Here is a 15,643-nt window from a genome sequence, read left to right as displayed (position 1 = left end):
GTGTCTCAATCTCCATACATGGAGACCCACAGTGTATATATTGATTGGGGGATCGGTACAGGAGATGGCAGCGTCGAGGCTAACCACTAGGAGATATTACAGGAGGGTTTTAGGAGATAGAGAGATAAACATAAAGAGAGGAAATCTCCTAACTACTTATACCGACCTGTACAATAGATATTTAACAGAGAGCACATGCCTCGCCTGCGCGCTCGTTTGGATGGCTCGTTGTGGCTCCCACTCCGAATTGGCAAACCCGCTTTCTGAATAACACAGATCAAGCCCGGGAGCGATCCGCGACCTTCCACAGGATCTTACCGCGCAATCAGGACAGTATGGAAGCATGGACTAATCAAATGCAGCTCTGAGTACCAACTGTGAATCGTTGTCCGCCCACGCGCAATAGGTTGAGTCTCCGCGGAGCACCATGGACACCGACGAGATGGATCACCTGCTCGAACAGGCTGATGGGATGGACCTCCTCGACCTCCTCACAATCGAAGCCCTTCAGTAGTACTTTTGCTTGCAGAATCACTCAGGTTTCTTTTCTGCTCATCATCCCTGACAGACAATGTGGTCCTCTTCTTGTCTGCCTCGTACTGTATGACATTGTGGCACTTTCTCTTCTTGCGTTGCTCAATGTCGATGTTGTTTTTCTTCTTCTTCACACGTTATTTTGGATATGAGAATTGAGAAGGCAATGCAAGAGTTTACATGTTCTTCAAATCAAGCAAGGAATTTTTTGAATCTTAGGTTTGGCAAGTAGTCAGTTGCGTTGCATCCATGTGGGGTGGTGAAGTCGGAGCTGCACCACACATCGGTTACATCGTATCGGGTTGTCTTCTATACAGAATGATGTTTCACTTACTTTGTGTTGAATGAGTCATCAATACATGTCGTTCGACTATGCTCCTCCGCACGATTTTCCATTGTTGTTTTCGGTTCTGGATGAATTTAGGAGCCAATGGTACGATGCGTTTTCTCCACTAGCTAGCAAAAAAAGGTGGTTTCACATTGCAAAAAACTACAGAGGTGTACAATTTCTTCTAACTGTTGTAGCAGTTCAATGCATATTAGAGAAGAACTGAAAGAAAACAATGGGAATGCAGACGTGTTGTTTATGATTGTTGCCAACACCGCAACTTTTGATAAGGAAAAGGAAGTAAAATGAAACCTAAAACTGCTCATTGCAACAAGTTCGAATAAAAAAGAAAGGCACCATCAAAATATTCACAATAGAAGGTCAAATTAAATAACACAAATAGTTCAAAAATAATTAATTAGAGAATAGATTTCTCGGTTTCTAAAACAAACCTAGAAGTTCAAATTAAAATAACGTAGCGGTTCGATGTTTACTAAACGGATTCTAACCGCTAACAGAAAATTAAACCAATATGAAGTTTAAATTAAAATAACAAAAAAGTTCAGAGTTTATTAAAACATAGGATTTACATGTTAAAAAAACCATTTCCATTTTTGGCATTTTTAAAACCAACTCATAAAACGAAAAACATTTGTTGCTAAACATTTCAAGTGTTCGGCGAGGGAAAGTTCAAAATTGTTATCCACTTTATGCACACATATCTCTCTCTCCCTTATGTATCTATCAACGGAGGGTTTGTTGATAGAAGTTTTCGTGCTGTCCCCGAACAAGTTCAAAATAACTTGTGCAAGAAGTCCATTACTCATTTACATGTTCGAAAAACAAACAAGATCAACTTCTCAAGACGTAAAGGTGTGCCTTTCCATGGATTCTAACGGATATTACAGATAGTCTTTTAGAAGTTCAAATTGAAAACAATCATCGGTTGAACTACCACATAGAGTGTGTTTCATATAGGAAAAAGGAATAAAAAGGCAAATTCTAGAAACACTTCTGCACATAGAGTGTGTTTCATATAGGAAAAGGGAATAAAAAGGCAAATTCTAGAAACACTTTTGCGAGAAGGTTTTCTGCAAGAAGTTCAAGTGCACCTCCGTGCACGGTTCAAAATTTATATTGCAGAACATTCAACCTTCAATTACATGTTGTAAAAAAGGCAAAAAATGGCGCCCGACCTTCAATTACGTGTAATTCGATGTATACACAAAAACGTGACATAAATTTATAGTGAAAACAACGAAACGTTCAAGTAATACAAGGAATGTGTTTCATGTGAGAATAAAAGAATAGAAAAATAAAAGCTTAAAAGGTTTGTTGAAATAAGTTCACGTGCTCTACCCGGGGAAGTCCAAAAATCCTTGCGAGAGAGGTTCACCGTGTATTTGTATCTTCAAAAACACAAAAAGAAATTGTTTTTGGTGTTTTAAAATAATTCTCTCAATCCACAAAGAAGTTCGATTATTATTTGGGAGTAATTCGATTTCAAAAATAATATTCAAATTATAAAAACACAGAAAGTTCACGTACTACATGGTGCTCGCTTAACATGAGAAAAATGAAAAAAGGCAAGGTCCATTTTTTTTGTTGCTATAACTTGAAGTCCTCGGTCGGAGAAAGTTAAAAAAAATTACCGTGAGAGACGTTTATACAAAAGGAATATCATTTGTGTAACACCGATGAATGCGTGGAAATTACAAACGAAAATATGTGACACAAGGTCAACGTGGAAACAGTGGGGAGGTCAACTACTACACCGAATGAATGTCACATGAAAATCTTTTAAACCATCGCGAGTATGAAAAAAGGATCAACACAGAAAAGTTGTGTGTTTACTACAGATTTCCATTTGTATATCATTTGTTAAATTCCCATAAGTGGATGGAGAGTTACCAATAGAAAATAATACGTGAAAAATAGAGTGATGTACAAGTAGAAAAACCAAGAAGTTCACGTCTTCAGGTAGTGTATTTTTAAAGGCTTTGTTTCACGATAAAGGCATAACGCATGATCTCGATGTTTTCAAGACTGCTTGAACATGGCTAGGAATCATAGAAAACAATCTAAATGAAAAAAAAATACATTTTCCGTAGCTTTTGAACGGTATATTATTTTCCCCATTCCGATAAAGTTTGTAAAAACTGCGGTCAAAAAACGTTTTTATCCATTTTAGAACTAACTTGAAACCGTAAGGAATTGGAAAAAGCAATCTACACATAAAAGTTCGACATTTGTTCAATCTATCGAACGCCATATCAATTGCTCCATTTCGAGAAACCATTGAGAAATTAACGTGAAAATACAAACTCGGTACAACTTCTGCCATTTTCTAAGTTACTTTTAAACCGTTCAGAGTTGGAAAGAAATTTTTATATGAAAAATTGCGCATTTTTGTAAGCTTTCCAAGGCCATATCATTTGCATCGAATTAACTACGAAATACGAGCCCGGCTGTTCGGTTTCAGAAAATCCACCATTTTTTAATTTCCTCTTTAACTGTATGAAATTTGGAAAAACTTGCAACGTATGAAATGAGGGGATTTGCAGCAGCTATTCAACACCATCTCATTTGTCTCATTACGACGAATGGTTTAAAAATAGAATCAAAAATACGGTTTACAAAACTGCTCTTAAACCATGAACATTTTGACAAAAATTCAACCTAGGCTGTTAGCAGGGTGTCCATAGTTTTCAAACGGTATATCGCAAGCCCCATTTGGAGAATATTACCAAGGTGAGTTGACGGAGTGTTACGAGCAAAAAGCAACACATGGAAAATAGAGTGAAGTTCAAGTGGGCATGGCGAGAAGGTCAAGTTCTTCACGCGGTGCATTTTCGAAGGATGTGTTTCGCAAAAAAGGCAGAACACATGATCTCGCTGTTTTTGATATTACTTAAAAATGCTCTGAAACAGAGAAAACTATCTACATGAAAAAGGTACGCATTTTCTATAGCTTTTGAACCGTATATTATTTGCCCCATAGCAAATAAAGTATGTAAAAATACGGCTAAAAAACATTTTTAGCCGTTTTTAAAACTGACATAAAACCGTAAGGAATTGGAAAAACAATCTACATATAAATTTTTCACATTTTCTTCCAACGCCATATTATTTGCTCCGTTTCAAGAAACCATTTAGAAATTATATCAAAAATACTAACTCGGTACAACTTCCATTTTCTAAATTACTTTTAAAATGTTAATAGTTGGAAGAAACTTTTTACATGAAAAATTGCGCATTTTCATAAACTTTCGAACGCCATATCATTTACATCAATCGGACTAGCCGTTTTCAAATTAACCTCAAAATACTAACCCGGCTGTTCGGTTTCAAAAATGCCGCCATATTTTAAATTCTTCTTTAGTCGTAGGGAATTTGGAAAAATTTTGAACATATCAAATGATTGGATTTTCATTAGCTATCCAACGCCTCATTTCCCTCATTCTGATAAACGGTTTAGAAATAGGATAAAAAAGACGATTCATGTCTTTTGTATGAACAAAAATGATTTTCAAAACTACTCTTAAACATGAACATTTTGATAAAAAATCAACCTAGGCCGTTACAAGGGTGTACATAGCTTTCAAACGGTATATCGCAAGCCCCATTAAGACACTTTTCACGGTAGTTCAATTGAGCACCCCTCTAAGTTCAAGTGCTACTCCTGTGACGAGTGATCAGAATAGTTATTCTCATTCCAGGATCAGAATAGTGTTTATATATAAAAACACACACACACACACACACAACACACATATATATATATGTGTGTGTGTGTGTGTGTGTGTGTGTGTGTGTGTGTTTTTGTGAGTGTGTATGTATAGTTATTCTCCTAACACTTATGAACTGCACGCTCAATGGGAGGGCACTGCACTTTCCTTAGCAGAGGTACTGCAATACAGAGACTAGTGAACTTCGTGTCAGAAAAAATTGCCCGACACTCTGATTTTCGTGACACCAAAATCGACGCGTGAACCACATCGGACTCAAGAGTGTACTGCATAATTTATTTTTGTCAAACGTGAATTTTTCAACACGAGGAAGTGGACAACACTTCACGTCGGGTCTAAGTGAACCTCACTGCTACCGAGAAGTGGACCATTCTTTTTTGTAATTTCATCTCAACTACGAGGTCGTGTGTAATGAACCGCATGCGACGACGAAGTGCACTTCAACTCACGAAGCAAATGGTTTGCTCCACAGAAACCGCATGCACTCACGAGACGTACTGCCCGCACACGATTGTTGAACTAAATGGCAGTGTCACGTCTAATGAACTGCAATTCACACGCGACCAAACACGCAAGCGCACGGAGCCGCGGGGTAGCGCGGGGAGTGGATTACGTTAATGAGGGGTGGCACGGCGGTGGTTCCCACATCCGTCGCCGACCAATCGAGGGGTCGTGGTGGAGGTCTGATTCATAGGGGAGATGGGGCGCTCGTATCGTCCATGGTGGCTGGGAGGCTCACCTCTAGTGTTGAAGTAGTCATCCAACGCGACGACGGGGACCCGTATGGTGGTGGAGGTTTTTAGGAGGAAGATATGATGGAGGTGAAGACGGATCTCGCCGGATTCGGCGGTTGCTGGATGGGACTTGGCCGCTGGTGGTAGTTGGTAGGGGCGGTCCATGACCTGGCAGCGGCTGCACGCAGGAGGGGAGGCGTGGCGCCGGTAGAAGGTGGACGGACGGAGTGACTGGTGCGATGGCGCGGGACGGGAGGTGGCGCAGCAATGCGGGGCGGGAGGTGGTGCAACGCCGCTGCAACGTGGGGAAGGAGGTTCAGCGTCGGCGTGGTGAGAGGTGTTGGAAATATGCCCTAGAGGCAACAACAAAATAGTTATTATTGTATTTCCAGTTACAAGATAATCGTTTATTATCCATGCTATAATTGTATTTAATGGAAACACAAATACATGTGTGGATACATAGACAAAACACTGCCCCTAGTGAGCCTCTAGTTGACTAGCTCGTTGATCAAAGATTGTTAAGGTTTCCTAGCCATAGACAAGTGTTGTCACTTGATGACGGGATCATATGTGACAGACAAGACCAAACTATAAACGTAGCTTGTGATCGTGTAATTTCGTTGTTGTTGTTTTCTCCATTTCAAGTATACATTCCTATGACCATGAGATCATGTAACTCACTGACACCAGAGGAATACCTTGTGTGTATCAAACATCACAACGTAACTGGGTGACTATAAAGGTGCTCTACAGGTATCTTCGAAGGTGTCCGTTGAGTTAGCATGGATCAAGATTGGGATTTGTCACTCCGTGTGACGGAGAGGTATCTCGGGCCCACTCCGTAATACAACATCACATACAAGCCTTACAAGCAATGTGACCAAAGAGTTAGCCACGGGATCCTATATTACGGAACGAGTAAAGAGACTTATCGGTAACGAGGTTGAAATAGGTATTGGGATATCGACGATCGAATCTCGGACAAGTAACATACTAAAGGACAAAGGGAATGATATACGGGATTAAATGAATCCTTGACATAGAGGTTCAACCGATAAGATTATCGTAGAATATGTAGGATCCAATATGGGCATCCAGGTCCTGCTATTGGATATTGACCGGAGAGTGTCTCGGGTCATGTCTACATAGTTCTCGAACCCGCTTGGTCTGCACACTTAAGGTTCGATGACGTTTCGGTATAGTTGAGTTATAGGTGCTTGTGACTGAAGGTTGTTCGGAGTGCCAGATGGGATCCAGGACATCACGAGGAGATCCAGAATGGTCCGGGGGTAAAGATTGATATATAGGAAGTCCTATTTTGGTCACCCGGAAAGTTTCGGGCTCATCGCTAGTGTATCGAGAGTGTCAGGAGGGTGCCGGGGGACCACCGGGAGGGGTGTGACGACCCTAGGGCTTCATGGGCCAAAGAGGACGCAAAGCAGCCCCTGGTGGGCTGGACGAAGTATTGGGGAACGTCGCATGGGAAACAATAATTTTCCTACGCACACAAAGATCTATCATGGTGATGATCATCTATGAGAGGGAGATCGGATCTACATACCCTTGTAGATTGTTAAGCGGGAACCGTTAATAAACCCGGTCGATGTAGTGGAACATTCTCTGTGATTCAAATCGCCTCAGCCCACGAACCGCTTCGATCTAGCACCGAACGGACGGCACCTCCGCGTTCAGCACACGTACAACTCGATGACGATCTCCGCTTTCTTGATCCAGCAAGAGAGACGGGGAACTAGGAGAGTTCTCCGGCAGTGTGACGACGCGCCGGTGGTGGTGATGATCTACTCCGGCAGGGCTTCACCTAAGGACTGCAGAAACACGATCTAGAGCAAGAACTATGGAGTAGAGGTGTGAGTTTGCACGTGGCAAAAGTTGTCTCAAAAACCCTAAAACCCTTAGTATATATAGGAGGAGGGGAGGGGCTAGCCTTGGGGCTCAAGGGAACCCCTAGGGCGCCGGCCGAGTGGGAGAGGAGGGACTCCAACTCCAATTCGGTTTGGGAAGGAGGAGTCCCTTCCTTCCTTCCCACTTCCCTCCTTTTTTTTCTTTTCTCCTTTGATTTTTCCCTTAGCCGAAATAACCCACTTGGGCTGGTCTCACCAGCCCACTAAGGGCTGGTGCGCCACCCATGGGCTATTATGTTCTCTCCCGGGTGGGTGGCCCCCTCCCGGTAAAAACCCGGAACCCATTCGTCACTCCCGGTACACTGCCGGTAATGCCCGAAATCTTTCCGGAGGCCAAATGAAACAAACCTATATATCAATCTTCGTTTTCGGACCATTCCGAAAACCCTCGTGACGTCCGGGATCTCATCCGGGACTCCGAACAAAACTTCGGTCACCAGCACCTATAACACAACTATACCGAAACGTCACCGAACCTTAAGTGTGCAGACCCTGCGGATTCGAGAACTATGTAGATATGATCTGAGACACTCCCTGATCAATATCCAATAGCGGGACGGGATGTCCATATTGGATCCTACATATTCTACGAAGGTCTTATCAGTTGAACCTCTATGTCAAGGATTCACACAATCCTGTATATCATTCCCTTTGTTCTTCGGTATGTTACTTGCCCGGGATTTGATCGTCGGTATCCTCATAACTATTTCAATCTCATTACCGGCAGGTCTCTTTACTCGTTTTAGTGCCACAAGGGAGGACCCAAAGCCAATTCGGCCTACCCAAATTATTCTCTCCTTTTACTGCAATGTTACTTGCCATGACAAATGATGCATAAGCATATCGGTCACCAAAGAGCAATCTTAGAACCCGGTCATTATTCCGTGCTTGTCTCAATCCAGATCCAAAAGTATCCAGCAGCATGGTTCCGACTTCTGACAAGAATAATCTACATAAGGTTGAAACGCACCATAAAAAACGGTCCAGATTATGGCATAAGTGGAGCATCCTGGTTTATTCAACATTGCCCAATAAATCTAGAATTTTCTACTTAATGTTTGACGGTCCAAATAGATTAAACATGACAGAAACTACAAATAACAATGCCGAGATACCAAAAAGTACCAAACACAAAAAATCTCCTGCTCTTCTATTTGACAATTACCACAACAATCGACAACAAAATGTCAAAATAGTCTTGCACATTCAATTGAAAACAAAATCTTCTGTTTAAGCTCAGCACTAAAGTATGGCACATCGCGATATACTGGACACATACACCTGATACGGAATGTCAAAAAGACAACAGCCACCGCCGGCCGCCTGAAGCCCTGGTTATACCTCTTTATTATTTTTAATATACTTTATTAAATATTCTAATATACCTCAATATGAGTTTTGTTGAAAAAATATTATTTGCGATTTACTTTTTATAATATACCTTTTCACCTATAAATAAAGCAGTATATACGTAAACCTTTAAAAATATGTAAACTCGCATAATTTTTTTCATGAAACTCACTTTAAGATATCTAGTAATTATTAATGAAGTATATTAAAAATAATAATGAGGTATAAAAGAGTCATCCATGTGGTACATGAAGGGCGGGAGTACGTACTTCCAAAAGTACATAGCCATTTTCCTATATATATATATATATATATATATATATATATATATATATATATATATATATATATATGGAAAATGCATTCTACCACATAGTGGTAGTTACCACCACCCCTACCACCATTCAATTGCATCGAGATCTGTGTATTTCTTAACGGGTTGTGGGCAGGATAAAATCATGATTCTTTTTCAGTGCCCCATTTAGTTGTTGTACTATCCTTTCGATTTTTGTGGGACGCGAACCTTTTCTCTGGCTGTTTATATGTTTCTTTCCTGGATACACGCCGGATAGGGATGACGCAATCCAGTCAGATCTCTCTCTCTTAAAATTGAAAGACGCGGTAGAAGAATTGGATTGGCAAAAGAAAGGTAGGCTACCTCACGTCTGTGCTCTTCATGCATGTGTGATGTCAATTGATTCTTCCTTGTTTATTGGTTTGCATGCACATGTGATTGATTTTCTTGGGCTGGGAGTATCCAGACTAATTAGAAGGTTATACATGTGAGTTTACTTGATCTGATCTTTTTTCTTCCAATCTCTGGCCATATTTTGCCTGATCTCGTTTGGCATAGATGAACTAAGAGGAGTATCAGCGGGGAGGGGACGAAGGTGATGATGCCGTGTGCAAAGGCTGACCCTACATGGACTTGATGTACGACTACGGCTGGCCGCTCCGACGAGCGACGACAGCGGCAAGCCAGCACGATTCCATGCATGAAAAACTTGGCATGGACGCATCAATCGGAAGCTCTGAATCCATATGAAATTCATCCATGAATTGCAAAATACTAGTACTACATGTAACCATTAAGGGCGACATGTGTCCGTAGATAACTTTTCGTATATATTTTTTATTCTGTATACCACACTTTGTGGATACTCCATACTACTTCTATAAGAGATATACTCACACTTCTTGCTAAATATCTTATACTACTTAATGCACATACTCCGTACAAATTTTGTAAGATATATACTTGAAGCATATGGATTACTTTGAGCTACAAAGACACATCCGTACATATAATATGCCTCAATGCATAAATATATATTACACATGCGTCATGGTCGTAAACTTTAACACGCTCAATTAGATACAAACATGCTGCATACACCTTTTAAGGTGAAGCATATATACTCCATAGTCCCTCAAAAATTATATTCTACATACTTCCGCGTGACTTGAAAAAAAAGTCCCATACACCCACCTATACTTCATATACATAGGAAATGTATATATAGACATACTACATACTGTTGGAATTATGCCCTAGAGGCAATAATAAATGTATAGTTATTATTATAATTCCTGTATCAAGATAATAGTTTATTATCCATGCTATAATTGTATTGAATGAAGACTCATTTACATGTGTGGATACATAGACAAAACACCATCCCTAGCATGCCTCTAGTTGGCTAGCCAGTTGATCAATGATAGTCAGTGTCTTCTGATTATGAACAAGGTGTTGTTGCTTGATAACTGGATCACGTCATTGGGAGAATCACGTGATGGACTAGACCCAAACTAATAGACGTAGCATGTTGATCGTGTCATTTTGTTGCTACTGTTTTCTGCGTGTCAAGTATTTATTCCTATGACCATGAGATCATATAACTCACTGACACCGGAGGAATGTTTTGTGTGTATCAAACGTCGCAACGTAACTGGGTGACTATAAAGATGCTCTACAGGTATCTCCGAAGGTGTTAGTTGAGTTAGTATGGATCAAGACTGGGATTTGTCACTCCGTGTGACGGAGAGGTATCTCAGGGCCCACTCGGTAATACAACATCACACACAAGCCTTGCAAGCAATGTGACTTAATGTAAGTTGCGGGATCTTGTATTACGGAACGAGTAAAGAGACTTGCCGGTAAACGAGATTGAAATAGGTATGCGGATACTGACGATCGAATCTCGGGCAAGTAACATACCGAAGGACAAAGGGAATGACATACGGGATTATACGAATCCTTGGCACTGAGGTTCAAACGATAAGATCTTCGTAGAATATGTAGGATCCAATATGGGCATCCAGGTCCCGCTATTGGATATTGACCGAGGAGTCTCTCGGGTCATGTCTACATGGTTCTCGAACCCGCAGGGTCTGCACACTTAAGGTTCGACGTTGTTTTATGCGTATTTGAGTTATATGGTTGGTTACCGAATGTTGTTCGGAGTCCCGGATGAGATCACGGACGTCACGAGGGTTTCCGGAATGGTCCGGAAACGAAGATTGATATATAGGATGACCTCATTTGATTACCGGAAGGTTTTCGGAGTTACCGGAAATGTACCGGGAATGACGAATGGGTTCCGGGAGTTCACCGGGGGGGCAACCCACCCCGGGGAAGCCCATAGGCTTTGGGGAGACACACCAGCCCTTAGTGGGCTGGTGGGACAGCCCCAAGGGGGCCTATGCGCCAAGAATAAAGAATCAAAGGAAAAGAAAAAAAAGAGGGAGGAAGTGGGAAGGGAGGGGGACTCCTCCCACCAAACCAAGTCCAACTCGGTTTGGGGGGGGAGTCCTCCCCCCCTTGGCTCGGCCGACTCCTTGGGGGTCCTTGGACCCCAAGGCAAGGCCCCCCCTCCCTCCTCCTATATATATGGAGCAATTAGGGCTGATTTGAGACGACTTTCTCACGGCTGCCCGACCACATACCTCCATAGTTTTTCCTCTAGATCGCGTTTCTGCGGAGCTCGGGCGGAGCCCTGCTGAGACAAGATCATCACCAACCTCCGGAGCGCCGTCACGCTGCCGGAGAACTCTTCTACCTCTCCGTCTCTCTTGCTGGATCAAGAAGGCCGAGATCATCGTCGAGCTGTACGTGTGCTGAACGCGGAGGTGCCGTCCGTTCGGTACTAGATCGTGGGACTGATCGCGGGATTGTTCGTGGGGCGGATCGAGGGACGTGAGGACGTTCCACTACATCAACCGCGTTCTCTAACGCTTCTGCTGTTCGATCTACAAGGGTACGTAGATCACTCATCCCCTCTCGTAGATGGACATCACCATGATAGGTCTTCGTGCGCGTAGGAAAATTTTTGTTTCCCATGCGACGTTCCCCAACACATACTCCCTTCAGAATGAACTACATATACTATATACTCCCTTGAAGAGGTATTTTCCACATACTCCTTTCATAAAGGATGTATACACAATCCATGTGCAAAATTATAACCCATACCTTGATTTCTAAAAAGTAATAATGTCAATAGTATTGCATTAAGTCGTGACGATTTTTTTTTAAAAATATTGCATTAAGTCGGCAATGCAAATTCAGGTACCTATACTTCATAACTTCAGAGTATAGATATTAGTTACCCTTTGTTTGCATTTTTTTATACAAATAGATATACTCCATAGCGTATATTCTGTGACTGAATGTGTAGTACAAAGCTAAATTTGAGGGGACTACATTGTTGACTAGCACGCATCGATTCGGCTCACTGCTTCCAAATTGGAAGACTGGCAACAAAGTAGCAGATATTGTTACAACAGCTTGCATTATCTTTGTGATTAAATAATAATTGATAGTTAGCTGCACGGTAGTGGATACTTGCAGATCCGCTAACCCGTTTGTTTGCCACGTGGAAAGCTTAGACTTAGGTGGTAACTACCACTGCTTGTAGTAAAAAATTGTCCTAGGGTCGCGCTATTCGTCACTCTGGATGAGAAATAGTTATTCTTCACCCCCCCTCTATTTTAACATCATTGCACCGTAATTTTACGTTTCGTAAATTTTGTCTTATTTTATACATAAAAAGAGACCTAAAAAAATATAATCAATGGAAAAGTATTTTATGGGACGTAAAATTACGAGCATACAAAAATAGTGCAAAAAATACAATAAATTCATTTTTTTTATCTTGTGACCTATATTTTTGTTTTTCTTTTGTCAAATTTTACATAGTGATTCATATATATATATATACTCCCTTTGTTCCTAAATATAATTCTTTGTAGAGATTCTACTACTAGACTACATACGGATGTATATAGACATACTTTAGAGTATAGATTCATTCATTTTGCTCCGTATGTAGACTTTTAGTAAAATCGTTTAAAAGACTTATATTTAGGAACGGAGGGAGTATATATGTATATATATACATAACTCAAACTATTTCCAAATGATAGATCCTATGATCAAACACATTACTACTCTTAGCCTTTCTACGGGAAACTCGTAGCTGCAGTGGTAAGGCAAGCTTAATGTAGACATATATGGCTTAGATTTAAATACCTTTTTATTAATTAATATTGGAGTCAGGATTACTTAATCACTACCGTGAAGTTTGATTATTAAGTAAAGATAAAAAAACTTTTAGATTAACACGTGAGATCTTGCATAGGCCAGCCAATTGAACAATAAAACCCACATGTCTTAGTGTGTATGATAGGCATTTTACGTGTTTCACTGTGCCTCCGTAGGGACCCATTCAGTCCGTTGATTAGCAGTCTCATGGAAGATCCACTATTATTATCTTCATGGCACCTGTTTTGCTCTTCACCATTCTCTAGCTTCGTAAAAAAAAATCAAAGAATTCAATTAGTTATATATGGAAAAAGGATGGAGAAAGCTTTATAAAAATATATGTTATACTGTGATTTGGTGCCATCGTATTGCTCTTGAACATATTGTTTAACATCTCGCCATCAATGACATATTATTTCTTATCATTTATGATTAAAAATATTACGTGAAAAGAAAAGATTGCATAGATACTGGACAACTGGATCTATTTGCAATTTAGATGTTAACACTAAATTCATATATCTAAGTCACTTCCATTTTATAGCGTAGTTCTTATGATTTATTGGTCTCGTTGTCTAATTAGCTTTAGAATATTTTGCATTACATTTTTTTATCTTCCCATGGAACCATTGAAAAAAAAAGTGAATGCTTCTTATGTATACGCTCAAAATGATTCTTATGTATCTATTTTTCCTGTCATATTAGAAGCAGAAAGCGGTCAGGTGCAATTCTTATGATTTATTGGTCCCGTTATCGAGACGAACAAATCTATTATAGATGTTTTGAAATCGATATTGTTCCCTATGTGATCAAGCAGTTATTATTGTTATATGAAAGAATTTGGAGTTTGAAAAAGAAAAAAATATCCGCAAGCTCAAACTGGTAGTAAAACAAATTTTCAATAGCATTACATGTGCTTCTAGAATATGAAGACCTTGGAAGGATCTATTTGATTGCAAGGATTATTTTTTCAAAGAAAGATATGCGTGGATGCGCCTTCATTCATCCTATTATGATATTCTTCACCAAGAGGTACCGGTTTCTCTTTCGAATATGCCTTGGATGAGGAATAATTGGTGAAATGCCAACGGACTTTGTTACCTTCAGTGGCCGATCCAGGAATTCAACTTTGCGTATTCACATTTTTTTTCACCCTAACATCAATTTGTTTCCCGTCCAGCTTAGCGTTAGCCTTTAAAAATTCATTTATTATATTTTTACTAATCAAATCAATCAGATAAGGACAATGGCATATACAGAGAGCTATGTCTCTCTAGGTACAAACAAAAGCTACATATGTACATGTCAATGAATGTAATTTCATGGTTGGGACTTTGGAAGGCATTCATCTCAGGCTTGGAGACTGAGATTAATGACAGCCGGAACAATATTGAAATGTGCCCCATGATTCCTGCCTTGCGTCAATGACCTCGCCAGCGGCCACCATGCCGCTCATCCCTTTGGGCATGCCAGTTCAATATTGTACAATCATGTATAGTCAGTTAGCACGTACGATATAGCCACATGCTAGTTTGTGAAAATATGGAACGTGCATGTATGCATTTATAGTCAGTACATGGTTCCTACCAGACTAAGTGCTAAGTTTTCCCTTATAAGCAATCTGGGTAGTGGGTACTTGCTTCCATGAGTGACCAAGCTTAACTTTTAAGGGCAGAAAATATTATTGATGGCATGAATTGCTAGAAAGGAGCCGAGAAGCAAAATTAATATTTATTAGAAACTGAACGAAAATGAACAACTTAGATGATTTTCAAGATACTCATTGCATCAATTAGTTAAATATCGGAATATGCAAGAACTGAACGTAATGGCACATGTCTTTATAAATTATACAGTTCATAAAAACTGTTCGTAATCTCATTTCACCATTGCATTCTAGTTATAGTACAACATAGCTTGTAAGTTCACGTCAATGAAATGAATTGAACAACATTAAATAATGGATGAGAATAGCAATACCTAAATAATGGATGGGTCCATATATAACACGTTCTAAACCTTGCTTTTCGCCCATGCTCATCTCTGTCATAACAACGCTTCCTCCATATACATAAAAAATCTTGGTCAATTGTTTCTTGTGAAAAGTACATTTTTTTAAATAACTTGTGCTAGAATGTATATTTGTCTATTATGATTTTTAGGGTACAAATCAAATTTATTAGGGGTATCATATCAAGTACACAGAAAATTTATGACATCCACACTGAAAAGGGAGAACTGAAAAATTCATAGCTGAAGCTTCCAACACATCACTGTTTAAACTGGTGGCTGCAAACCAAAAGTAGAAAAATACAGGTTTTGTTTATTTTGAGAGCCACTGAAAAGTAGTTAGTGAATATGCAAATACGCAAATAAAATGACCTGAATCTGTTAACTTGCATGCGGATCCTTCTGTGATCTCCTTCCATCCCCGGTCTCTTTCATTTGTGCAAGAGTACTGACCGATCGTATGTTTGTAT

This window comes from Hordeum vulgare, chromosome 5H (assembly GCF_904849725.1).
Source record: "Hordeum vulgare subsp. vulgare chromosome 5H, MorexV3_pseudomolecules_assembly, whole genome shotgun sequence".
Lineage (NCBI taxonomy): Eukaryota > Viridiplantae > Streptophyta > Magnoliopsida > Poales > Poaceae > Hordeum > Hordeum vulgare.
The sequence above is the reverse complement of the archived record's forward strand: the minus strand, read 5'-3'. Positions refer to the sequence as shown.